Genomic DNA, 26,567 nt, shown 5'->3' on the forward strand with positions numbered 1-26,567 from the left:
GGGAAATGGAGGGTCAGGGGAAGTGGTGTGACATACAGTGCAAGAAGTGTAAAGGGGAATGGTCAGTGGAAGGGTATGTAGTATCAGAATGGGCAATGCAAGGAAATTAGAAGGGTAAGGAACGAGTAGGAAGGGAGGATGATGTGTGCCAGAAGGCGCATCAGTAGCAGGAAAAGCATATAGTTGGAAAAGTGAGATTGATGGACAATCAAACATCACTGTTCAGGAAAATTGGGATCTGGATTCGTTTGAAAATTAAGAAAAGATTTATCATACTTTTTTATTAACACTTGATTCTTGTTCATATTGTACATTCACTCTGCATTTCTGTATCTCCATCAAATGCAGACAACATTTTCTTTGTCCGCAATGCATTATTGCAACATGATGTCACTTTTTAAAACAATATTCAGAACGATGGGTCCTTGTTCTTATAATTTGCTTCCAATCCAACGTAGAAATGAGAATATGAATTGATCTTCTATAGTGTTTTTGATGTAGAAATTAATTTTATTTTTATCCTCATCCCTCCAGCTCTTTCAAACAAACTTAATCAACAAGCCTGTGTCCATCCGCAGATGAAAAGAAAAATCTTCAGCTCTGACTATTGTAGTAAATTTATTACAGAATAAGCTGCAGGCCCACATCAAATTGAACTGTCGCAGTGCACGGTGCCAAAACCTATTCCAAAATTAATGATATACAAGTCTTATGAATAATACATGCAGAGGGGTGGAGTGTATAAGCAGAATTCAGCTCCATGTCCAAAATATTATTTCTGACTTCCTCATAAAAAGACCTCAACTGCATCACGCTGTAAATTCACCAAAATATGAAAAACATGAGACTGGAATTCCCAATTCTTCCTCTGCAACAGATCTGTAGAACAGGTAGAAAATCCAGGTTTATATTTGATATTCATAAATAGAACATAGAACATAGAACATTACAGCGCAGTACAGGCCCTTCGGCCCTCGATGTTGCGCTACCCTGTCATACTAATCTGAAGCCCATCCCATCTACACTATTCCATGTACGTCCATATGCCTGTCCAATGACGGATTAAATGCACTTAAAATGGCGAATCTATCATGGTTACAGGCAAAACATTCCATACCCTTACTACTCTCTGAGTAAAGAAACTACCTCTGACATTTGTCTCATACCTATCTCCCCTTACTTTAAAGTTGTGTCCCCTCATGTTTGCCGTTCCCATCCTTGGACAAAGGCTCTCCCTGTCCACCCTATCTTACCCTCTGATTATCTTGTATGTCTCTATTAAGTCACCTCTCAACCTTCTTCTCTCGAACGAGAACAGCCTCAAGGCCCTCAGCCTTTTCTCATAAGACATTCCTTCCTTACCAGGCAACATCCTAGTAAATCTCCTCTGCACCCTTTCCAAAGCTTCTACATCCTTCTTATAATGTGGTGACCACAATTGTTCACAATACTCCAAGTATGGGCATACCAGAGCTTTGTACAGCTGCAGCATAACCTCCTGGTTCTGGAGCTCAATCCCTCTATTAATAAAGGCCAAAACACTGTATGCCTTCTTAACAACCCTGTCAATCTGGGTGGCAATTTTCAGGGATCTGGCTACATGGACATCCAGATCTCCCTGCTCATCTGCACTCCCAAGAATCTTACCATTAGCCCAGTACTTTGCATTCTGATTACTCCGTCCAAAGTGTATCATCTCACACTTGTCCACATTAAACTCCATTTGCCACCTCTCACCCCAGCTCTGCATCCTAACTCTCTGCAAACTACTACATCCTTCATCACTATCCACAAACCCACCGACCTCAGTGTCGTCCACAAATTTACGAACGCACCTTTCTAAGCCCTCATCCAGGTCATTTATAAAAATGACGAACAGCAGTGGACCCAACACTGACCCTTACGGTACGCCGCTAGTAACTGGACACCAAGATGAACATGTTCCATCAATGACAACCCTCTGTTTTCTTTCAGCAAGCCAATTACTGATCCAAATTGCTATGTCTCCCATAATCCCATTCCTCTGCATTTTGTATAATAGCCTACTGTGGGAACGCTTATCGAACGCCTTGCTGAAGTCCATTTCCACCATATCAATCAGTTTACTCTCATCTACTTGTTTGGTCGCTTTGTCAAAAAGTCAGTAAGATTCGTTAGCCATGACCTACCCTTCACAAAACCGTACTGACTGTCCCTGACCAGTTTATTCTTTTCTGGATGGTTATAAATCCTATCTCTTACAACTTTTTCTCACACTTTACCAACAACTGAAGTGAGACTCACTGGTGTGTAATTACCAGGGTTGTCTCAAATACCCTTTTTGAACAAGGGAACCACATTTGCTATCCTCCAGTCCTCAGGCACTATTCCTGTCGATAATGATGATTTCTAGATCAATGCCACAGGCTCGGCAATCTCTTCCCTTGCTTCCCAGAGGATCCGAGGATAGACCAATCCGGCCCAGCGGACGTGTCTATTTTCACACTCTGCAGTATTTCTAATACCTCTTCCTTGTGAACCTCAATCTCTTCTAGTCTAGATGCAAGTATCTCTGTATCTTCCTCGCCAACATTTTCATTTTCTATAGTGAACACTGTCGAAAAATATTTATTTAGTGCTTCCCCTATCTTCTTTGACTCCACACATAACTTCCCACTATTATCCTTGATTGGCCCTAATTTAACTCTCGTCATTCTTTTATTCCTGACATACCTATGGAAAGCTTTAGGGTTAACCCTGATCCTATCCGCCAACAAATTTTCATGTCTCCTCCTGGCTTTTCTGAGCTCTCTTTTTAGGTCTTTCCTGATTTCCTTGTAACCCTCAAGCGCCCTGAGTTATCACATTTTGTTCTAACATAAGCCTTCTTCTTCTTCTTGACCAGGGATTCCACTTCCTTAGAAAACCACAGCTCACGCGTTCTATATCTTGCCCCCTGCCTGACAGGTACATACTTATCTAGGACACACAGGAGCTTTTCCTTGAATGAGGTCCACATTTTTAATGTGCTCATCCCCAGCAGTTTCCTTCCCCATTCTATGCTTCCTAAATCTTTCCTAATTGCATCGTAATTTCCCTTCCCCCAGCTGTAACTCTTGCTCGGTGGACTACACCTATCCTTTCCATCACTAAAGTAAACCTGACAGAATTGTGATCGCTGACTGCAAAGTGCTCACCGACTTCCAAATATAACACCTGGCCAGGCTCATTACCCAGTACTAAATCTAAAGTGGCTTCGCCCCCTTGTAGGCCTGTCTACATACTGTGTCAGGAAGCCCTCCTGCACACACTGGACAAAAACTGACCCATCTATAGTTCTCGTAGAGTAGTAATCCCAGTCAATATTTGGATAGTTGAAGTCCCCCGTGACAACTACCCTGTCTCTCACTCCTATCGAGAATCATCTTTGCTATCCTTTCCTCTACATCTCTGGGACTATTTGGAGGCCTATGGAAAACTCCCAGCATGGTGACTTCTCCTTTCCTGTTTCTCACTTCAGCCCATACTACCTCAGTTAATGAGTCCCCAAACATCCTTTCTACAACTGTAATATTGTCCCTGATCAACAATGCCACACCTCCCCCTCTTTTACCATCTTCTCTGATCTTACGGAAACATCTGAATCCCGGAACCTGCAACAACCATTCCTGTCCCTGCTCTATCCATGTCTCCGTAATGGCCACAACATCGAAGTCCCAGGTACCAACCCACGCTGCAGTTCACCCACTTTATTTCGGATGCTCCTCGCGTTGAAGTACACACACTTCAAATCAGGTTCTCGCTTGCCAGTGTCAGATACTTGATTTTGGAACTCCCTACTCTCATTCTCTTCTGTACCTGTCCTACAATTTTGGTTTCCATCCCCCTGCTGTATTAATTTAAGTCCATCTTAATAGCTTTAGTGAATTTCCCACTCAGGATATTTGTACCCCTCTGGTTGAGATGAAAACCATCCTGCTTGTAGAGGTCCCACCTACCCCACAAAGAACTCTAATTATCCAAAAACCCGAAACCCTCCCTCCTGCACTATCCCTGTAGCCACGTGTTCAACTCCTTTCTCTCCCTATTCTTCACCTCACTAGCATGTGGCACGGGCAGCAAACCAAAGAAAACAACTCTGTTTGTCCTAGCTCTAAGTTTCCATCCTAGCTCCCTGAATTTCTGCCTCAAGTCCCCATCCTATGTCGTTAATGCCAATGTGGACTACGACTCAGGGCTGCTCTCCCTCTCCCCGAAGTAACCGAAAAACATGATCAGAGACATCACGAACCCTGGCACCCGGGAGGCAACATACCAACCGTGAGTCTCTCTCGCCCCCACAGAACATCCTATCATTTCCCTAACTATCGAGTCCCCAGTGAGTACTGCTCTGCTCCTCTTCCTCCTTCCCTTCTGAGCAGCAGGTGCCCCATTGCTTTCCCCTGGTAAGTCATTCTCCCCCCCCCCAAACAGTATCCAAAACGGTATACTTATGTTGAGGGCAATGTCCACAGGGGATCCCTGCACTGCCTGCAAGTTCCCTTTCTGTCCCCTAACTGTCACCCATCTGTCTTTTTCTTTTATCTGGGTAGTGACTACCTCTCTGTAAGTCCTGTCAATAACTCCCTCAGGCTCCTGAATGATCGGAAGTTCATCCAACACCAGCTCCAGTTCCCTAACGCGGTTTTCGCGTTGGGTGCACTTCCCACAGATGTAATCAGCAGGGACACTAGTGGTGACCCTTACTTCCCACATTCTGCAAGAGGAACATTCCACTGCCCTAAACTCCATTGCCACTATTGTAACTCCCAAAGTGACTACTTAAAAAAAGGATTAGGAAATAAACTAGTTACCGAGTAGTGTCTCTGGTAACGCAACCATGCAAATATAAATTGTTCTACTTACCCTTCCCAGAAGTCCCTGGCTCGCTTCTCCCTCGCTGGCCTGAAGGTAACAAGTTTAAATGTACTTACTGGCCATCCCAACCATCACCTTGCACCAACATCACCTCCTCCCGGCTCCCCCCTCTCGCTGCTCCGAAATGTTGATGATATTGATGTGGGAGATGGGAGGGTGGGGTGGGGGGTGTTGGAGAATGATAAACAATGTTGTGGATGACACAACGACAGGCTGGGTGGGTCATGGTGAGGAGGAACGTGTTAGGTTACAAGAGGGTACAAACTGATTGTTCAGATGGCCAGATCAATGACCGATAAAAATTAGCACTGAAAAATATGAGATGCTGCACTTTGGAAGAAGTAACAAGACAAGAGAGAACTCAAACCAAGAAGATAGGCTAGTCTTGCTTTTGGAGTAAAGATGGGTGAGGGGTGAACCTGACAGAGGTGTATAAGAGCATGAGAGGTATGGGCAGAGTGAACAGACAGCAGCTGTTCCCCTTAGTCAAAGGGTCTAAAACAAGGGACACATGTTTGAAGCGAGAGAGAAGATATTGAGAGAGGATTTGGGGAATCCGTTTTGAACCCAGAGAACGATTTGTGTCTAGAATGCATTGCCTGGGAGGGTGGTTCAGGAAGGTAACCTGACAAACTGTATAAAACACTAGCATCAGCACTGGGTGGTGCAGATTCGATTAGCCTTGTCTTTATACATGATTCCATGTGGTGGCAGCCAAGAAAGCTCTGATACATTCTGAAACACCAACCAACGGTACTTGTTGGTTTGTTCTGGCGAACTGAGCTCAGTAAGTGGCGAGTTTACAAATCAACATCATCCCATGGAACATCAGCACTTACTCAACCTAGGACAGCTCAGCCATCTGTTAATATATCCAGGATAAATCACATGCTCAGTGCAAGCATCGTCCCTCCAAAGTAATAACATAATTCCAACTGTTTCACACCATTATTTTAAGGACACCAACAACATAGACACAGACTTCCCTTCATTACTATAGAGATTTGTATCTGTAAGGTTGCTATTTCTCAGAAAAATAATAAACTCCATCCTATATGTTCGCTTTGACAATGAGTCAGTTTTCCTGTTTGCCTGCGAGCTGTTCACCACAGCATGACAGCTTGTGGGACACTCCATCCACCACCAGTAATGTTTACTCCCAGCTAACCCAGCACATGAGATGCACTGCTGGCACTCCCTCCCACCAGCCACTTGGACAGACCAACATAAACTGGACTGGAACTCTCAAGGTCAATTAATGCTGGTCGAGCTCCATTAAAATTCCAAATGAATTGAAACGACAATTGGATTTTCTAGAATTATTGAAAAATGCAGAGTCTGATTTTTATTCATCTGATGAGTTTGACACTGTCTTTATCATTGTGTTATCTATGTCCATGAAACCATTTTGTACATAATAGAACAAAAAATGGTCAGGTCACAAATAGAGTCATAGAGATGGACAGCATGGAAACAGACCCTTCGGTCCAACCCGTCCATGTCGGCCAGATATCCCAACCAATCTAGCCCCACCTGCCAGCACTCAGCCCATATCCCTCAAAACCCTTCCTATCGTATACACATCCTAATGCTTCTTAAATGATGCAATTGTACCAGCCTCCACCACATCCTCTGGCAGCTCATTCTATACCCGTACCACCCCCTGCGTGAAAAAGTTGCCCCTGACGTCTCTTTTATATCTTTCCCCTCTCACCCTAAACGTATGCCCTCTAGCTCTGGACTCCACGACCGCAGGGAAAAAGACTTTGTCTATTTAATCCTATCCATGCCCCTCATAATTTTATAAACCTCTACAAGGTCACCCCTCAGCCTCTGACGCTCCAGGGAAAACAGCCCCAGCCTGTTCAGCCTTTCCCTGTAGCTCAGATCCTCCAACCTTGGCAACATCCGTATAAATCTTTTCTGAACCCTTTCAAGTTTCACAACGTCTTTCCGATAGGAAGGCGACCAGAATTACATGCAATATTCCAACAGTGGCCTAACCAATGTCCTGTACAGCCGCAACATGACCTCGCAACTCCTGTACTCAATACTCTGACCAATAAAGGAAAGCATACCAAATGCCTTCTTCACTATCCTATCGACCTGCGACTCCACTTTCAAGGAGCTATGAACCTGCACTCCAAGGTTTCTTTGTTCAGCAACACTCCCTCGGACCTTACCATTAAGTGTATAGGAAGACAATGCAGCATTTAAGCAAAATCGGCCAGGGCAAAGTAGGCTATAGGTCTTCAGGTAACTGGCAATAATGTACATTGGTGTTTTCTGGCTGCCGTAGATGTATTGGCCTGAAGGGCTTGTTTTATGCTGTATGACTATCACTTTAATTGTTGTCTCACTATTTCCATAGATTGTGAGCATCAAGTGGTGAGGAATGCAATCTCCAAGGTCACACAGTACACCAACCTGAAGCTATATCATTCTGCCTTCTCTATCAAATGGATCAGAATCCCGTTTCTTTCTTTGTAACATACCTGTTAGTGTTCCTGCACCACAAGAATCCCTGGTGTTTATCACCATATTCTGAATAGAAATTACACATCGGCAACAGAATGCTGGCCTTGCTAATGAAACTCACCTCACAACAAGAACTGAAAGGAATGAGCAAAATTAAAGTTATCCATTCGACCCAATGTGATTTCTAAAGCAGATTCAAGGCAGGCTTTCACTTTGCCCTCTGCTCCTGACATTTCTCCAATAACATGAAACTTCCCTGAGTGATTTTGAGTGTTGTTTAAAAGTCACAAATGGAAACCTGCGCCCAATAATCTGAAAGGAAATGTCTCTGTGTTCATGTGAATCATCTCATAATTTTTTTCAGTACCTAAAGTCATCAGAAATGCAGAGACTAACATCAGGGGTTAGTCACCAATACAGCTCAGTCATGTGATAAGATCGTGGATGATCTGATTGTGATATCAATCACACATCCCTCCTATGCCTTTACAATGTTAGTGCTTCATTGTTAGTCAAGAATCTGCCTGCTTCTGCCTTAGGAATATTCAATGTTTTATCCTCCATTACTATCTGGGAAGAGAGTTCACAAATACACGACACTTTGAAGGATTAAAACATGCAACATCTTCTTAAGTGAGATAACCTTCAGTTTCATAGTCCATTCATTCCTGGTAATCTCTCACACAAGCTGAAATATGGTTTCAGAATTCAACATGGAAAGACGACTTGGAATATCCTGGTGTCACCATGATCACATGTTGTTCACCTAAACTCCAGCAGATCCACAGTCAGTCAGTTCAAGATTTCCACCTGAAATAAACGTCCAACACAGGAGTCAGTTGAGTGAATCTTCTCTGGACTGACCTGCGTGTCAGTGTGACCATTATTCTCGCGATGTAGTCTCGCCACTACTCTGTAGAAAATCTTCCCTAATTCTAAATGTATTCTATTTCAGAAAATGTCTACATTTATCTTACCTCCCTCAAATCTTTATGCACATATAAAGTTTTTATTTTGTAACCCAGGTGCCCGGTTCTTCTGCGCCTCAAGCCAAATCTGTCCATTGAAATAATATACTGCCTTTCGATACAACCTGCCAACATCGTTGAGCGCACAGAAAATACATCCTACAATGCTCCATACAACAATATTTTCTGTTCAGTTGACGCACCTTAAACTAATTATAAACTCAAGTTTCACAGAGATAGGAAAGCAGGGCTGGAGATATTAAAGAGATAGAAAAGCAAGGCTGGAGATGTTACAGAGACAGGAAAGCAAGGCAGGAGATGTTACAGAGAGAGGAAAGCAAGGCTGGAGATGTTACAGAGACAGGAAAGCAAGGCAGGAGATGTTACAGAGAGGAAAGCAAGGCTGGAGACTTTACAGAGAGGGAGGAAAGCAAGGCTGGAGATGTTATAGAGAGAGAGCAAAGCAAGGCTGGAGTTATTACAGATAGTGAGGAAAGCAAGGCTGTAGATGTTACAGATAGAGAGGAAAGCAAGGCTGGAGATGTTATAGATAGAGAGGAAAGCAAGGCTGGAGATGTCAGAGAGAGAGAAAAGCAAGCCTGGAGATGTTACAGAGAGAGAGAAAAGCAAGGCAGGAGATATTACAGATAGAAAGGAAAGCAAGGCTGGAGATGTTACAGATAGAGAGGAAAGCAAGGCTGGAGATGTTACAGAGATAGGAGAGCAAGGCTGAAGATGTTACAGAGACAGGAAAGGAGGCTGGAGATGTTACAGAGAGACAGAAAAGCAAGGCTGGAGATGTCAGAGAGAGAAAGAAAAGCAAGGCTGGAGATGTCAGAGAGAGAAAGAAAAGCAAGGCTGGAGATGTTAGAGAGAGAGAGAGGAAAGCAAGGCTGGAGATGTGACAGAGACAGGAGAGCACAGCTGGAGATGTCACAGATAGACAGGAAAGCAAGGCTGGAGATGTGACAGAGACAGGAGAGCACAGCTGGAGATGTCACAGACAGAGAGGAAAGCAAGGCTGGGGATGTTTCAAAGAGAGAAAAGCAAATATGGAGATGTTACAGAGATAGAAAAGCAAGGCTGGAGATGTTACAGAGAGACAGCAAAGCAAGGCTGGAGATGTTACAGAGAGACAGAAAAGCAAGGCTGGAGATGTTACAGAGATAGGAAAGCAAGGCTGGAGATGTTACAGAGAGACAGAAAAGCAAGGCCGGAGATGACACATAGAGAGGAAAACAAGGCTGAAGATATTACAGAGATGGGAAAACAAGGCTGAAGATGTTACAGAGAGAGAGAAAAGGAAGGCTGGAGATGTTTCACAGAGATAGGAAAGCAAGGCTGGAGATATTAAAGAGAGAGAGAAAAGCAAGGCTGGAGATGTTAGAGAGATGCGAAGGCAAGGCTGGAGATGTTACAGAGAGAGAAAAGCAAGGCTAGAGATGTTACAGAGATAGGAAAGCAAGGCTGGAGATGTTAGAGAGAGAGAAGCGCAAGGCTGGAGATGTTACACATAGAGAGGAAAGCAAGGCTGGAGATGTTACAGAGAGAAAGGAAAGCAATGCTGGAGATGTTACAGAGAGGGGACAGCAAGGCTGGAGATGTTACAGAGAGAGGAGAGCACAGCTGGAGATGTCACAGAGACAGAAAAGCAAGGCTGGAGATGTTTCAGAGAGTGAAAAGCAAATATGGAGATGTTACAGAGATAGAAAAGCAAGGCAGGAGATATTACACAGAGAGTGGAAAGCAAGGCTGGAGATGTTACAGAGATAGGAGAGCACAGCTGGAGATGTCACAGACAGAGAGGAAAGCAAGGCTGAAGATGTTTCAGAGAGAGAAAAGCAAATATGGAGATGTTACAGAGATAGAAAAGCAAGGCAGGAGATGTTACAGAGAGAGAGAAGAGCAAGGCTGGAGATGTTTCACAGAGATAGGAAAGCAAGGCTGGAGATATTAAAGAGAGAGAAAAGCAAGGCTGGAGATGTTACAGAGATAGAAAAGCAAGGCTGGAGGTGTTACACAGAGATAGGAAAGCAAGGCTGGAGATATTAAAGAGAGAGAAAAGCAAGGCTAGAGATGTTACAGAGATAGGAAAGCAAGGCTGGAGATGTTGGAGAGAGAGAGGAAAGCAAGGCTGGAGATGTTACAGAGATAGGAAAGCAAGGCTGGAGATGTTACAGTGAGACAGAAAAGCATGGCCGGAGATGACACAGAGAGAGGAAAACAAGGCTGAATATATTACAGAGGTGGGAAAACAAGGCTGAAGATGTTACAGAGAGAGAGAAAAGCAAGGCTAGAGATGTTTCACAGAGATAGGAAAGCAAGGCTGGAGATATTAAAGAGAGAGAAAAGCAAGGCTGGAGATGTTACAGAGATAGAAAAGCAAGGCTGGAGGTGTTACACAGAGATAGGAAAGCAAGGCTGGAGATATTAAAGAGAGAGAAAAGCAAGGCTAGAGATGTTACAGAGATAGGAAAGTAAGGCTGGAGATGTTGGAGAGAGAGAAGAGCAAGGCTGGAGATGTTACAGAGATAGGAGAGCAAGGCTGGAGATGTTACAGAGATAGGAGAGCAAGGCTGGAGATGTTACAGAGAAAGGAGTGCACAGCTGGAGATGTCACAAAGATAGAAAAGCAAGGCTGGAGATGTTACAGAGAGAGGAAAGCAAGGCTGGAGATGTGACAGGGAGAAAGGAAAGCAAGGCTAGAGATGTTTCAGAGAGAGAAAAGCAAGGCTGGAGATGTGACAGGGAGAAAGGAAAGCAAGGCTGGAGATGTTACAGATCGAGAGAAAAGCAAGGCTAGCGATTTTACAGAGATAGGAAAACAAGGCTGGAGATGTTACAGAGATAATGTGACCTGTGCATGCTAGAATAGGTTAGCGAGATATTTTTAAATTCATTTACAGAATATGGGGAATGATGAAGCAGCTGAACATTAGAGAGATAGGGACAGGTGTAGGGGCTGGCTGAATTTACAGCGATAGATGGGACTCGAGTAAGAGATAAAGATTGTTGTGATACGGAGGGTTACTGAGTTACAAATGAATGTTGCAGCTGAAGCAGATGACAGGGAAAGAAACAGAAATACACGGAGATAGTTTAAAAACGGAATTATGCAATGTCTTTATGGAGAAAATATCGTAGAAATCTATGGAATAGACAAGGCACTTGGGGGAACTGAAGGAGTGAGACCTTGGACTGTCAAATCATAAGAGTCATAGAGTGGGTGTCATACAGCACAGAAGAGGCCCTTCGATTGATCGTGACAAAAAATTAAAAGCCCTGCAGACCCTGGAAATCCTTCCTTCCTAACATCTGGGGGCTAGGGCCAAATGTGGGAGAGGCGTCCTACAGACTCCTCAAGCAACAATGTGTCATAACGAAACCTCATTGTGTCAGATCCAACACTGACACGGAAACCTGCTGACTCCCTTCCCTCAGCTGATGGATCAGTGTCCCTCTGATGGAAGCCCTGAGAGAGTGACAAAGCTGGAGAAGGTATACTGGGTGGGCCATTTCAAAACCAACACCCAGTGGGGCTCAGCAGCAGCATTGCTCATCGAGATGGTCGGGTCCAAACGGACATAGCTGCAAGACAGGGACTGCACTGAGTGGGAAGGGAACGAGTGAGAGGGAGAAACAGTCTTGACCTTATCTTCACCAACCTACCGGCTGCAGGCACATTGATCGATGACCGTATTGGGAAAGGTGACTACCACACACAGTGTTTCTATAGACAAAGTCCCGATTTTACATTGTGAATTTTGAGAGTGTGAGAGTGTGAGAGTGTGAGAGTGTGAGAGTGTGAGAGAGTGATTGAGTGAGTAAGTAAGTGAGTAAGTGAGTGAGTGACTAACAGAGAGAGAGTGAGTGAGTGAGAGAGAGAGTGAGTGAGACAGTGAGAGTCAGAGTGAAAGAGTCAGAGTGAGAGAGTGAGAGAATGTGAGAGTGAGAGTGAGTGAGTGTGATTGTGTTTGTGATTGTGAGAGTGAGTGTGAGAGTGAGAATGACAGTGACAGTGAGTGTGAGAGTGAGAGTGAGAGTGTGAGTGTGTGTGAGAGTGTGTATACACATGAGCACACATGTGAGAGATACTATCAACATGTTCAACGGAACAAACTTCAAAGAGATCTAGAACTCAGCACTGGCGTGTGTGTGGTGATTCGGGACATTACCAACAGCAGCAGAATTGTACTCCTGCACAATGTTCACTGTAACTGCCTGGCCTGTGCTCCACAATACCCTGACCATCAGGCCAGGGGATAAACCCTTGTTCAATGAAGAACACAGGATGGCCGGTCAAGAGCAGCACTAGATACACCTACCAAACAGGACCAATTATTCACCAAATGGCATAAAAAGCCAGTAACAGACAGATCTAACTAACAAATCAGACCTAACTTCTGCAATCCTGTCACATGCAATCAGTGTGAATTGCGTGGTCAATTAAACAACTCACTGGAAGAGTAGGATACACAAATATCACCTTCCTCAACTATGGAACGGCCCAGCACAACAATGGAAAAGCTAAGGATGAAACATTCACAACAATGTTGAGACCGAAGTGTCGATGAGATGATCTATTTTAGTCTTCTCCAGATGGGAGTCATCAGCTAATTTGATTCACTGTGTGTGCTAAATCGAAACTGCTGGAGGGATGGGATAATGCAAAGGATATGGGCTCTGATAACATTCCATTCAAATTGTTCCAGCAGGGATATTGCACTGGGACCTACCTGACAATGTGGAAAACTATCCGCGCGGATCCTGTACTCACACAGACAAAACATCAGACAATCAATGACTGCCCCATTGCTCTAATCCCTATCATTAATAAAGTGATGGAAGGTGTCACTCACAGTGAAATCAAGCAGCACTTCCTCAGCACCAACCTGCTCATGAAGCTCAGTTTGGGCTCTCATACCTTGTGCTCATTGAAGCCTTGGCTTAACGATGTACAACAAGAAAACACACTGCTGAATTCTAGAGATGAGGCGACAAGGACTGCACTTAACATCATCATAACCGCATTTGATCAAGTGTCGTATCCAGGATTGACGGCAAAACTGGAGCAAATAGGAATCGTCTGCACTGGCTGAAGTGATACCTGGTACAAAGGAAGGTGGCTGGGGTCGGTGGGAGCAGCCATCTCAGCTCCAGTTCTCCAGGGGAGGGGTTTCTGGGTAAGCCTGTAGATGAGAAATGGAAGAGTAAGCCACCATACTCCTACAGAATAATAGGGATGCTCTCTTGTTAGACAGAGACGACTGGTGGCAATTTAACTGGACAGTCATCATGCCTCAAGTAAGGGTGAGATTGAGTAGGACAGTCCGTTAGTCACCCGAGTCAGTGCAGGAATTGAACCCATATTGTTGGCATTAATAACTAACCGTCCAACCGATTGAGCTAACCAAGTCCCCACGCAGCTTCTTGGGATAAATATTGTAACATTAATCCGTTCAGATATGTTGTCAGAAACCTCTGGAGCAGGTCGAACTCGAAGCCAGCTTCCTCGCTCAGAGAGAGGGGCAGCATCTGTGAGCTCTCAGACTGCTCTCTGCCCTAAGCCTAATCATAAATGACCATCCCTAAGCTCTAAAATCACAAGTGGAGATGCTTGCTAATGATTGGACAATGTTCAACACTACTTGTGATTTACTCAGGTACTGAAGCAATCCTTATCCAAATGCAACAAGGACCTGGAAATATGCGGGTTTGTGCTTAATATTGACAAGTACCATTTCCATTACACATGTGCCAGACAACGATTACCTCTAACAATAGAAAATTGAACCATATTCTCTCACGTTCAATGCCACCACCATCACTGAACTCCCACCTAGCAATATCCCGGGGATTACCGTTAACCAGAACTGGACTGACCATATAATTTCATTACCCATTCCTGTGAAGGGCTAATGCTAAAACGTCACGTTTCCTGTACCTCAGGTGCTGCCTGACCTGTTGTGCTTGTCCAGTGTTACACTTTGATGCATATAACTTAATCAGCTACAATAATATGCCAGGGGCTAGGAATCCTGCAGAAATAACTTACCTCATGATTTCCAAAAGCCTGTCACCCATCCAGAAGACACACACTGAATGTGTGTGTGATGAAATACCCACTGTTTGTCTGTGTTAGTGCAGCTTCACCCCTCATCCACTGACACTCAGGAGCAGCAATACCTGCCATCTACACGGTGCTCTGCAGAAATTTACCAAGGCTCCTTACAATGTACCTTTGAAGCCCGACCATCAACAAGGACAAAGGAAACAGATACATGGGACCCCCACCATGTTCACGTTCCGATCCCAGCTGTCCACCATCCTGATTTAGGAAGTATATTGCTGTTCCTTCAGTGCCACTGTTTCAAAGACCCTCGCTAATGCACATCTACATCACATGAACTGCAACGGGTCAATGTGAAAGCTCAACACCATCTTCTCAAGGGCAACACGAAACAGGCAAGAAATACCGTCCCAATCATATTCCATGAAGAAATTAAAATGAAAAATATTGTCCAAACATTCCAAATGCTGGACCCTGACTATTGGACTTTGTGAGCTCAGGCTGGTTGTGTCTAGGCAGTATCTTGCTTGTTCTGAACAGCTGAAGGGATATGTTGTTTGAAATAATCTGTCAGTCTTTCAGACCCATGGCCTACATACCGAGCATCACACATACACTGACATTCACATCCCACATTACTAAGCTCTAAGATAGGCAGAAGCAATTGAAAATATATCCATATCTGACTGTAACATGTTTAAATACACAGTGATATTGTTGCCACGAAAATGATTATGAATGGATATTAGCAGGGAGAAAGTGAGGACTGCAGATGTTGCAGATCAGAGTCGAAAAGTGTGGTTCTGGAAAAGCACAGCCATTCAGGCAGCATCTGAGGAACAGGAGGGTCAACTATTAGTTCACAATAGTAGTACAAAGGGAAATAATTGCATATTTTCAAAGTCCGTGCATTTAATAATAATTTGGTCTTGGGTGTGGTAATGAGACTCAACGTTTCAATGCTCCTTACCGTGAGTTGGGCACTGTTTTCATCATATCGTTGTTATAAAAGTGAACGGAATAAATGGGAGGATTTTGGGCTTATTGGACAATCTAAAAGTTGGTATTATGAAAGGCTGTCATACCTTCAGTAAAGAGACTTTGCTGTTAACGGTTAAAACAACGCTGTAAACATTTACACAGAAATTTCCAGCTCAAGTCACACACAAGGTTGTTGGGCTTGGATCATTCTGGCCATCAATGGAGCTGCACAATTCTGTTTGGATATTGGATATTATAACACTGGATATCTTTTATGAGGGATTCAATGTATGATGCCATGTGCTGCAGGAGCCCATCACCTTTATAATACCTTCATTCAGGATCGGGTACAAGGTGCAGAATTACAGAGTTTAGGGGCCATATCAGAAGAGATATACTTGCAAGACATGGTTGTGCATAGGTCATTGTTACAAATGTTGAACTGGGTCTAGACCAGCACCATGTGCTAGTCCATTGACCAGTTTCCCCACTCACATCTCCCTGCTGTTCAGGTATGTCTCTAACCAGTCTATTGTGAGGGATTGTGTGAGTAACTGCCCAGCTCCAGTTTGGAAGCTCTCTGGACAGATTTTGGAGATGGCCAGTGTTTTGGAGGTTATGGTGAGGCCCAGTAACACTGTGTCTGAATTCAGGTTTTTTCTGAAAGTCTTTTTCAACAGCTTTGCTTCCTGCGAGATGGTGTGTTCATTCATCTGAACATCAATGAGCTGTTTACTACAGTCACTGAATTGTGTAATAGTTAGGTGTGCGCTCTGGTATTTCAATTATTGTTCACTTCAATTCTTTTCAACTGAAAAATAATGATGTTTGGATTCTTTTAAATATGTAAGGGATGTTAACTCTTCATTATACAAAAAGGAAAAGTGACCTGTTGTATATTTCCCAAGGACTAATCAAGCAACAGTCAGATATTGTCTGTAAAGCAGGATTCTGTGAACAGGACTATATCCCAGGCAACATCACCACCCTCTCTGGTGGGGTCTGCCCCACTTGAAGCACACAGCCAGGCTGAGGGGGCAGCTCCTTGGTATATAGTCAGTACAGTGCTCGGTATTGATGCTGGATCCTATGGCTGCTAGACTGCTCTGTGGCTGGTTATGGGGGAATCAATAAAAGGGAAACCTATAACTGACCACATCATCACCGATCTGCCTGCTGCAGGTACACCACTCCATTTCATACATCGGTAAGAATAGGTCACTGCACAGTCCTTATGGGGAGCAAGGGCTATCTTTACATTTTGCAGACCCACCTCACCATGATATGTAGCCCCTTGGGCAGTGAATGGCACAGTATTTAAATAGATTGAGAAACTAATAATGACGCATCCATGAAGTGTAGAGGGCCATCGGCAGGAGCAGAATCATATTCTGCACAACTCATACAGTCTGCAACCACACAGCCCAACATAACCCCCACTGTACAGTAACCATCGCGGCCCAACCTACCTCCCACTGTACAGTAACCATCAGGGCCTGACATACCTCCCACTGTACAGTAACCATCACGGCCCGACATACCTCCCACTGTACAGTAACCATCAGGGCCCGACATACTTCCCACTGTACAGTAACCATCACGGCCCGACATACCTCCCACTGTACAGTAACTATCACGGCCCGACATACCTCCCACTGTACAGTAACCATCACGGCCTGACATACCTCCCACTGTACAGTAACCATCACGGCCTGACATACCTCCCACTGTACAGTAACCATCACGGTCCGACATACTTCCCACTGTACAGTAACCATCACGGCCCAACCTACCTCCCACTGTACAGTAACCATCACGGCCTGACATACCTCCCACTGTACAGTAACCATCACGGCCTGACATACCTCCCACTGTACAGTAACCATCACGGCCTGACATACCTCCCACTGTACAGTAACCATCACAGCCTGAGATACCTCCCACTGTACAGTAACCATCACGGCCCGACATACCTCCCACTGTACAGTAACCATCACGGCCTGACATACCTCCCACTGTAAAGTAACCATCACACCCCGACATACCTCCCACTGTACAGTAACCATCACGGCCCGACATACCTCCCACTGTACAGTAACCATCACGGCCTGACATACCTCCCACTGTTCAGTAACCATCACGGCCGGACACACCTCCCACTGTACAGTAACCATCACGGCCCGACATACCTCCCACTGCACAGTAACCATCACGGCCCGACATACCTCCCACTGTACAGTAACCATCACAGCCTGAGATACCTCCCACTGTACAGTAACCATCACACCCCGACATACCTCCCACTGTACAGTAACCATCACGGCCCGACATACCTCCCACTGTACAGTAACCATCATGGCCTGACATACCTCCCACTGTTCAGTAACCATCACGGCCGGACACACCTCCCACTGTACAGTAACCATCACGGCCCGACATACCTCCCACTGCACAGTAACCATCACGGCCCGACATACCTCCCACTGTACAGTAACCATCACGGCCTGACATACCTCCCACTGTACAGTAACCATCACAGCCTGAGATACCTCCCACTGTACAGTAACCATCACACCCCGACATACCTCCCATTGTACAGTAACCATCACGGCCCGACATACCTCCCACTGTACAGTAACCATCACGGCCTGACATACCTCCCACTGTACAGTAACCAGCACGACCCAACATACCTCCCACTGTACAGTAACCATCACGGCCCGACACACCTCCCACTGTACAGTAACCATCACGTTATGACACACCTCCCACTGTACAGTACCCATCACACCCCGACATACCTCCCACTGTACAGTAACCATCACGGCCTGACATACCTCCCACTGTACAGTAACCGTCACGGCCCGACACACCTCCCACTGTACAGTAACCATCACGGTCCAACATACCTCTCACTGTACAGTAACCATCACGGCCCAACATACCTCCCACTGTACAGTAACCATCACGGCCCGACATACCTCCCACTGTACAGTAACCATCACGGCCCAACATACCTCTCACTGTACAGTAACCATCACGGCCCGACATACCTCCCACTGTACAGTAACCATCACGGCACAACACACCTCCCACTGTACAGTAACCATCACGGCACAACACACCTCCCACTGTACAGTAACCGTCACGGCCCAACATACCTCCCACTGTACAATAACCATCACAGCCCAACATACCTCCCATTGTACAGTAACCATCAAGGCCTGACATACCCCCCACTGTACAGTAACCATCATGGCCCGACATACCTCCCACTGTACAGTAACCATCACGGCCCGACATACCCCTCACTGTACAGTAACCATCAAGGCCTGACATACCTCCCATTGTACAGTAACCATCACAGCCCGACATACCCCCCACTGTACAGTAACCATCATGGCCCGACATATCTCCCACTGTACAGTAACCATCACGTTCCAACATGCCTCCTTCTCTACGGTAACCATCAAGAGCGGCATGGTGGTTCAGTCGTTAGCTCTGCTGCCTCACAGCATCACGGACCTGGGGTGAATGTGTGGAGTTTGCACGTTCCCCCCCCCCCCCCGTGTCTTTGTGGGTTTCCTCCCAAAGGCAAAAGATGTGTAGGTCAGGTGAATTGGCCATGCTAAATTGCCCATAGTGTTAGGTGCTTTATTCAGAGGGAAATGGGTCTGGGTGGGTTACTCTTTGGAAGGTTGGTGTGGACTGGTTGGGCCGCTGGTCCTGTTTCCACACTGTAGGGAATCTAATCTACTCTCCAAGGTTCAAGTCGGGAATATGATGGAATAATCAATTATCTGAATGAGTGCAGCTCCAACAGTACTCTAGTATGGACTTACTCGCAACAGGCAACACAGTTGTGTGGGGAAGATTCTGTCTCACAAACTTGATTGATTATTTTGAGGAAGTGAGAAAATTGATTGATGAGGGCATGGATGCTAGCCGTTTGGACCTTAGCATGGCCTTTGATAAAGTTCCTTATGGCAGGCTCATACAGAAGGTGAAGTGAAATGGGATCAGCGGTCAGTTAGTAAGGTGCATAGAGAACTGCTTGGTCATAGAAGACAGAGTAGTGGTGGAACAGTGTTTGTGTGACTGGAGATCTGTAAATAGATGGTGGAGTTGCAGATTGTGAGGATGATTGCCAGAGAATACAGCAAGATATAGGTCAGCTGCAGACTTGGACAGAGAAAACACAGGTGTAACTTTATTTGGACAACTGTGACGTGGTGCGTTTTAGAATGTCTAATGCAGGAGAGAAGTGGATGGAAAAACTACTGGGCGCATCAACATCCAAACAGATCTAGGTGTATAGCTCCACAGTTCCCTGAAAGTGGCAACACGGGTGGATAGGGTGATCAAGAAGACTGACGGCAAACTTGCATACAGGCATCGGAGCATGCAGTATGAAAATTAGCAGGCCATATTGCAGCTGTAGAGAAACTTAGTTTGGGCACATTGGAATATTCTGTCGAGTACTGTTTGCCACACGATGTGGAAGTGTTGGAGAGGATATGGAAAAGGTTTACCAGAGTGTTGTCTGGTTTGGAGGGTATTAGCCAGAAGGAGAAATTGAACACACGTGGTTTGTTTGCACCTGGGCATCATTGACTATGGGGCTACCTGATAGATATTTACAAAACTGTCAGAGATATAGAAGGACAGTTAGAGGCTTTTTCCCAGAGGAGAAATATCAATTACTAGGGGGAACCATATATTTTAGTTAAAATGGAGAAAGTTCAAGAGATATGATTGGTAAGTTTTTTTTTGCTTTTTCAGACAGAATGTGCAAGTGATTGGGATGCACTGATAGAGGGGAAGGAGCTAATATAGCAAGAATTAAGAGTTATCTTGGCACAGAGAAGAGAAAGCACCGAAAATAATGAGATAGAATGTGTAGAAGCAAAAACTTTCATTTGAACTTTCGAAGGGTATCATGTGTCAGTGTGGGCTTGCTGGGCGGGATGGCCTGTTCCTGTGCTGGACTGTTCTTTAAGTCAAGATTTGAGTGCAGCAGTGACGAGGTGCTGACTGAATGATGACTGATGATCAACAGCCACATTATTGTAGATCTCTCCTCATCAATTTTCACCTTCATATCCTCCCTCCCACTGTGGGGAAGCTCAATATGGAGAATTTGACATGAATGCCAGAGTTGGTAACTGGTGACTCCATCTTGCACCTTGCTCCTGCGGCCTTCTCTCTTGGACACCAACCTCTCGGGTGACAATGCACGAACAAAAACTACATGTACTCCACACCCACCAATGCTGGCATCTGTCACATGCCAGCCTCACCATGTATTCCCAGCACATCTCCGACCCACTGACAGTACACTTCTGTACTTCAATGCTGCAGCTCGGGGTGCACTGACAACTCTAATTGTATGGACACTGCTCAGGGATACACACACAACTCATGGAATGTCCCTCTGGGCTGCTCACTGTGTGCTTGTACATACTCAATACTAGTGCAAGGACACTGTGCTCAGGGGCACACACCCAGATCATGGCCTGTCCTGCTGGGCTGCTCACTCCGTGTTTGTACACACTCAATGCTGCCGCAAGGACACTGTTCTCAGGGACATACACTCAGCTCATGGACTGCCCCGCTGGTGTGCTCACTCCGTGTTTGTACACTCACTTTGAGCAGACGTGAATACTTACAGAATTATTGGCTTGTCTTATTGCCTTGCCTTACCCTGCCTTTAGCAGTGTTTCCCCTCAGCCAGAGCTACCAGACTCATCCGCCTGCTGTATTGTCTTGGTATTTAGCACAGACACAAACACAGGATGCTTGATATCATTGTCCACAGTCAGTCACGGTGCCCAGTACAGTCAGTCAACGGGAGCCTCAAGTCCCAATCTGGGAGCTTGGACACGGTCAGTCAGCTTATCGTGGTTGTTAAGGTCAGGATCCCTCCCCTGTGAGGGGGTGAGGAGCTGAATGTTGGGAAACGCCTATCTCTCTTGGCTCTTTCTCTCCTATTGTGGGATGGTTCCTTCTGGAATGTAAAAATTAGCATGAGGTCTTAAGGAAGATGGAAAAGGTTGGTGCAGCTGTCAGTGCTGGTACAGCTGGGGGCAAGCTGATGAGGTGTCCTGAATGAGTGATTAAGCAGCACAGACACCAGGCAGAGTTGGGTAGAGGGGCAGTGATGAGATTGGAAAGACTGACAGAAGGTGCTGCATTCAGTGACAGTGGGAGAACATGAGCCTTGGTGGGAGGTGGGTGCAGTAACAGAGATAGAGTGAGGGCAAGGTCACAAAATGCAGATGGTGGCACTTCCCCTGGTGGAGTGGGGAAGGTAACTGACCTACTTCCTACTCTGCTGGGCATTCACCCAGAAGGCTGGCACCTCACTGACCCGGGGTCAGCCTCATACCAAGCTGGCATAGTCTGGTGTCATAGCTTTCCCTGCCAGTCCTGGAGGAAGATAATGTCCCTCTCCTACACCATGTCATTCAACAGAACCTCAGGGGCTTGTCCGCAAAGTGAAGCCCCAGTTTTACCTCTCTGCCATGTCCAGGGCAGTTTCAGATTGACAATCTAAGAGTGTAATGTCATTTTACAAATGGCACCTGGAACAGGCACCTGCATTCTGGGATATCCAGGCAGTGGGCAGCTGTTATGATGAAGGGGAAAAATCATTCCGTTAGTATCAGATGAGAAGGCAACCACGTGGGCAGGGAGGGTAGCTAATGAGGCAGATTGGGGATGGTATCATGAGAAAATGCACTTCACTTTGTGGAGAGAAACCCCCTCCTTAAAACCTGACTAAAATGAGACTTGACCACATCATAAGTTGGTTTCGGCCTCTGTCTGTCTGAATCAAAATAGGGATGCAGTGTGAAATATTGGGAGCAACAAACTTGGAACGGATTCTAGATTAGTGGTGCTGGAAAAGCACAGCAGTTCAGGCAGCATCCGAGGAGCAGTAAAATCGACGTTTCGGGCAAAAGCCTTTCATCAGGAATACAGGCACAGTGCCTGAAGGTTGGATAGATAAATGACAGGAGGGTGGGGTGTGGAGAAAGTAGCATAGAGTACAATAGGTGAGTGGGGGAGGGGATGACGGTGACAGGTCAGGGAGGAGGAGTGGATAGGTGGAAAAGAGGATAGGCAGGTAGGACAAGTGCTGAGCCGGAAGTTTGGAAATAGGGTGAGGTGGGGGAAGGGGAAATGAGTATTTCTTTTCCACCTAACCACTCCATCCTCCTCCCCGACCTATCACCTTCATCCCTACCCCCATTCACCTATTGTACTCAATGTTACTTTCTCCCCACCCCGCCCTCTTCTCATTTATCTCTCCACCCTTCAGGCATTCTGCCTGTATTCCTGATGAAGGGGTTTGCCCAAAACGTTGATTTTACTGTTCCTCGAATGCTACCTGAACTGCTGTGCTTTTCCAGCATCACTAATCCAGAATCTTGTTTCCAGCATCTGCAGTCATCTTTTTTACCTAAACTTGGAGCGGTGAGTTATAAAGGAGATTCAAATCCTTAAAAAGGGGTAACACAATGTGCCAGACTTTTAAAAGGAGCCGGGGAAAATCCCCTGCGTTATAGTTACCTCCATTATCCAATCCTACCTGGATGCAGGGATGATGCCAGAGACCTGGAGAATGGCTAACCCTGCAGCTTTGTTTAATGTGGAGCAAGGGACTGACTGAATAGGTCGAGGCTGGAATTCTGAGACAGTGGATAAACGGTCACTAAGGAAGTCCCAAGGACTCCAGGACAATCGATCTGGAGTTGTTCAAGGAAGATCATGTGTAATTGATCTGACTGTGTCGGTTTGAGGCAGTAACTTGTAACTGCATGTGACTGACTTGGATTTGATGAGAGATCCCATGGCAGGCTGTTTAAAAACAGAAACTATAGGATCCGGGTGAATGGAGCAAACAACTCAGAAGTGCAAGGCACGGCATTTGGGGACATCCACAATAGAGAGGAATGGACAATAAATGAGAGCATAGTCAGTGTGGGCAGATAAATGAAGGTAGCTGGAAACACCAATAATCTCGTTAATGTAGCAAATGGCACCATTTCCTCTATCAGCCAAAGTGCAGAAAGTCAGAGCAGGAAGCTTATGCTGGAACTGTATAAATAATGAGCTCAGTCACAGCGTGGGGACGTGTGCAGTTCTGGTCACCCATCACATGGAAAGCTGGAATTCGACTGGAGAGGGGAGAGAGGAGATTCTTCACCCTGTGACAGTGGAAGTGCAGTTATGAGGAAAGATTGGAACGGAGGATGCTGAGAGGAGATTTGATTGGAGTGCATATATTGTCAGGAGCCTGGGTAGAGAGGGAGCGAACACCTTGTTCCTGTTGGAGAGCTCAGTGACCGGTGGCGAATATTTAATATAATTGGTTGAAGTATTAGAGAAGTGGTGAGGAAAGTTATTATTTCACCCAGAGTATGGTCGGGATCTGGGAGGCACACATGGAAGCCGAGTATAGGCAGAAACACTCAAACCATTTTAAAAAGGTGCCGGGATCTGCACCCGAAGACCAATAGTGTCCGGGGAGACAGAACTAGGGCTTTACAAAACATTACATCTTGACCAGTGCAGACAGTGGACAGAGTCATCCCCTCTATACTGCTGTTTTCTGAAGTTTTCAAAAGGTTACCAATATCTGATGGGAGCAATATCTCATAGGACACAGGCATGAGGGATGAGGGCAGAGAGGAGCAGTATGTAAATGATTCGCATCACAATAATACTGATCCCATCCTTTACACACAATGCTACTTCACCGTGTTGGTATATTAATCCTTCCCGTCGAAATGGGGAAAACCTTTAATTATCCAGTTCCCAGTCATGGTCACACTGCAGCCCCATCTCCATAATCCCAGCTCCATCTGATTTGGTTCACACTATTTAAAGCTAACCTTTCACTGGCCTCGTTGAAAAGTTCCCAGCTCATTCTTGCTCCATTGAAGGCTGCTCTCAGTCAACTAATGTTTCTCACTCTCAATTATTGCATAGCATTCTCTATCATCATCCTGAACATTACAATAAAATGATCGCTGACCCCCAAAACGTTCCCTTACTGACAATGGATCCACTTACCCCACGTCTTCCCCAAGGACCAGGTCCAACAATACATGCTCTCTTGGGCTGGACACATACTCCTGCAGTGAGCTCGCCTCCATGTAATCCAGGAACAGTCGCCCCTCAGGACGCTGCACCACCAGTAACCCAGTCAATATCTGAATAAATTAAGTTTCTCATTATAACTAATCTGTAATATGGTCATCGCTTTCAAATGACTCTGCATATTTATTCTCTCCATCCTTTCCAATGGTTGCTGGCCGACAGACTGTACCTCACAGTGTAATTATACACTTTTTGTTCTGTAGCTCCAGCCAAATTCATTCTGTCCTTGGACGGATCCTCTTTCTCTTGGACTCCTTAACTAATGCTAATCTAAACCAATACTTCTACCTTCATCCTTTCCCTTCCCTTCTATCATTTTGGATATTTTATACCCAGCAATATTTAACATCCCGTCCTGCCATTCACTGAGCCAGCTCTCAGTGATCAGTACATCAGATTTCCACACACCAATCTGCGTCTGTAACTCCGCACACTCCCAGTATTCAGGTCCATGCAGAGGACCTCAGATTAAGGCTTTCTTTCTCACTCCGTCTTCCACTGTTAATCATGTTGTTGTAAATTAGTACCAACTGTATCTCCCATTATTTTGAGAATCCTGGTACTCTCCTATTACTATTTCTACCTTTACTATTTCTTTTTGGATCCTAAGCACACACCGAGTTATTTTCAATCCCTCCCAAAAAAAAACCCGTAAGAAATTCAGTCCCAACTCTGTCACGTTAGCCCACCCGGCTTGTACAGTTGCTGTCTTCCCCAGAACCAGTTCCAATGTCCCAGGAATCTGAAGCCCTTCCTGCTGCACCATCGTTCCAGACACACTGTCATCTACCTAAAACTCTAAGTCCTGTTCTCACTTGGACACGGCACTGGGAGTATTCCAGGGACTGCTACATTTGTGGACCGGCTTGCTAACCATCCACCGAGCTCCCTAAATTCTGATTCCCAGACCACTTCACCCTTCCTACCCAGGTCATTCCTACCAACATGGGCATGATCTTTTACTGCTCACTGTCCCCCAGATGAATGTCCTGCTGACACAGTGACATTCCTAACCCCACTATCCTGGAATGACAGACACGCTGACACCTTCTTCACTTCCCTGTCTCTCCTGTGACTATTGCCCCTCCTTCCTTCTCCCTCCCCTCCTGTACAATCAGGCTGCTTGTGGGGGAACAGACATGGCTCTGACTGCCCTCCCTTGAGCAGCCAGCACCTTCATCAGCTTCCAAACTGGGAAATTGAATTGAGAGGGAAACACCAGGTTATGCTTATATTCCCTGACTGTTTCTCTCCGATTGCATAGACCCCAGACCCTTCCTTCTTCCAGGCCGTCATGTCTGCAGGGTGATCTGCTCGGTGTGTGTGCTTTCCACTTAATCTCAGCATCACAGATGTCCCATAGTGTCTCTAGCCACTGTCTGAGCTCCATGACCCAGTGTGCATCTAAGACACGAGTAGGGGCTATGACTTCCCAATTAACAGAACACATTTTTCATCTGACAAACATGTCCTAAAATGCATCTTGTCTCGAGTTACTTAATTAATTACTTAGAATGAAGTTAACATCCAGGAAATAACAATATGCTTAAATCCCTTATTCAACTGTGGCTTACTGAAGGTAATTTATTATATTGGCTCACAATTTTACTTCTCCCTCTTATTTCTGTGTTCAACCCTTATTTCAGAAGTTGAAAAAAAAATGCTAACTTATAGCAATTAACTGACAGTCGTTTATAACAGCGAATTTATCAGCCAATGAACTTACTGCATTTTCTGTGATGGCTCTTGCAGGCAGGTCCCAGCAGCAGAAAGTTATCTCTGTGACTCCCAGGGACGTGTAATCCTCCAGCTCCCATTGCACTCTGCTCCTTCACAGGGTCACTGTCTCTGTGATATCCAGGTATGACTAGGCCTCGTTCCTCAGTGCTGATTTATATCCTCTCACTTTGGTGCTTCTGTAACTCCCAGGCGTGAGTGAACCTTATGTTCCTGCTTCAAGTTACTCCCTCACATGGTCACTCCTTCTGTGACTCGATGCTGATTTC

The 26,567-nt window shown here is 45.5% G+C and overlaps 1 long non-coding RNA gene across 2 annotated transcripts; it reads right to left on the reverse strand.

Moving 5' to 3' along the window:
* Positions 1-642: 642 nt before the first annotated feature.
* On the reverse strand, positions 643-26,515 carry LOC148139879 (uncharacterized). Of its 2 annotated transcripts, XR_015753401.1 has the most exons (4): positions 26,288-26,515; positions 13,450-13,531; positions 8,018-8,184; positions 643-879 (listed from the first exon to the last, which is right to left on the reverse strand). It is a non-coding gene; the product is annotated as an uncharacterized LOC148139879 (long non-coding RNA). The 2 variants fall into 2 exon arrangements; XR_015753400.1 differs by lacking the exon at positions 643-879 and having other exon boundaries at positions 7,858-8,184.
* Between the last annotated feature and the right edge of the window lie 52 nt (positions 26,516-26,567).

Source organism: Chiloscyllium plagiosum, unplaced genomic scaffold (assembly GCF_037043375.1).
Source record: "Chiloscyllium plagiosum isolate Xiang-an unplaced genomic scaffold, Cpla_swu_hap1 HiC_scaffold_37, whole genome shotgun sequence".
Taxonomy (NCBI): domain Eukaryota; kingdom Metazoa; phylum Chordata; class Chondrichthyes; order Orectolobiformes; family Hemiscylliidae; genus Chiloscyllium; species Chiloscyllium plagiosum.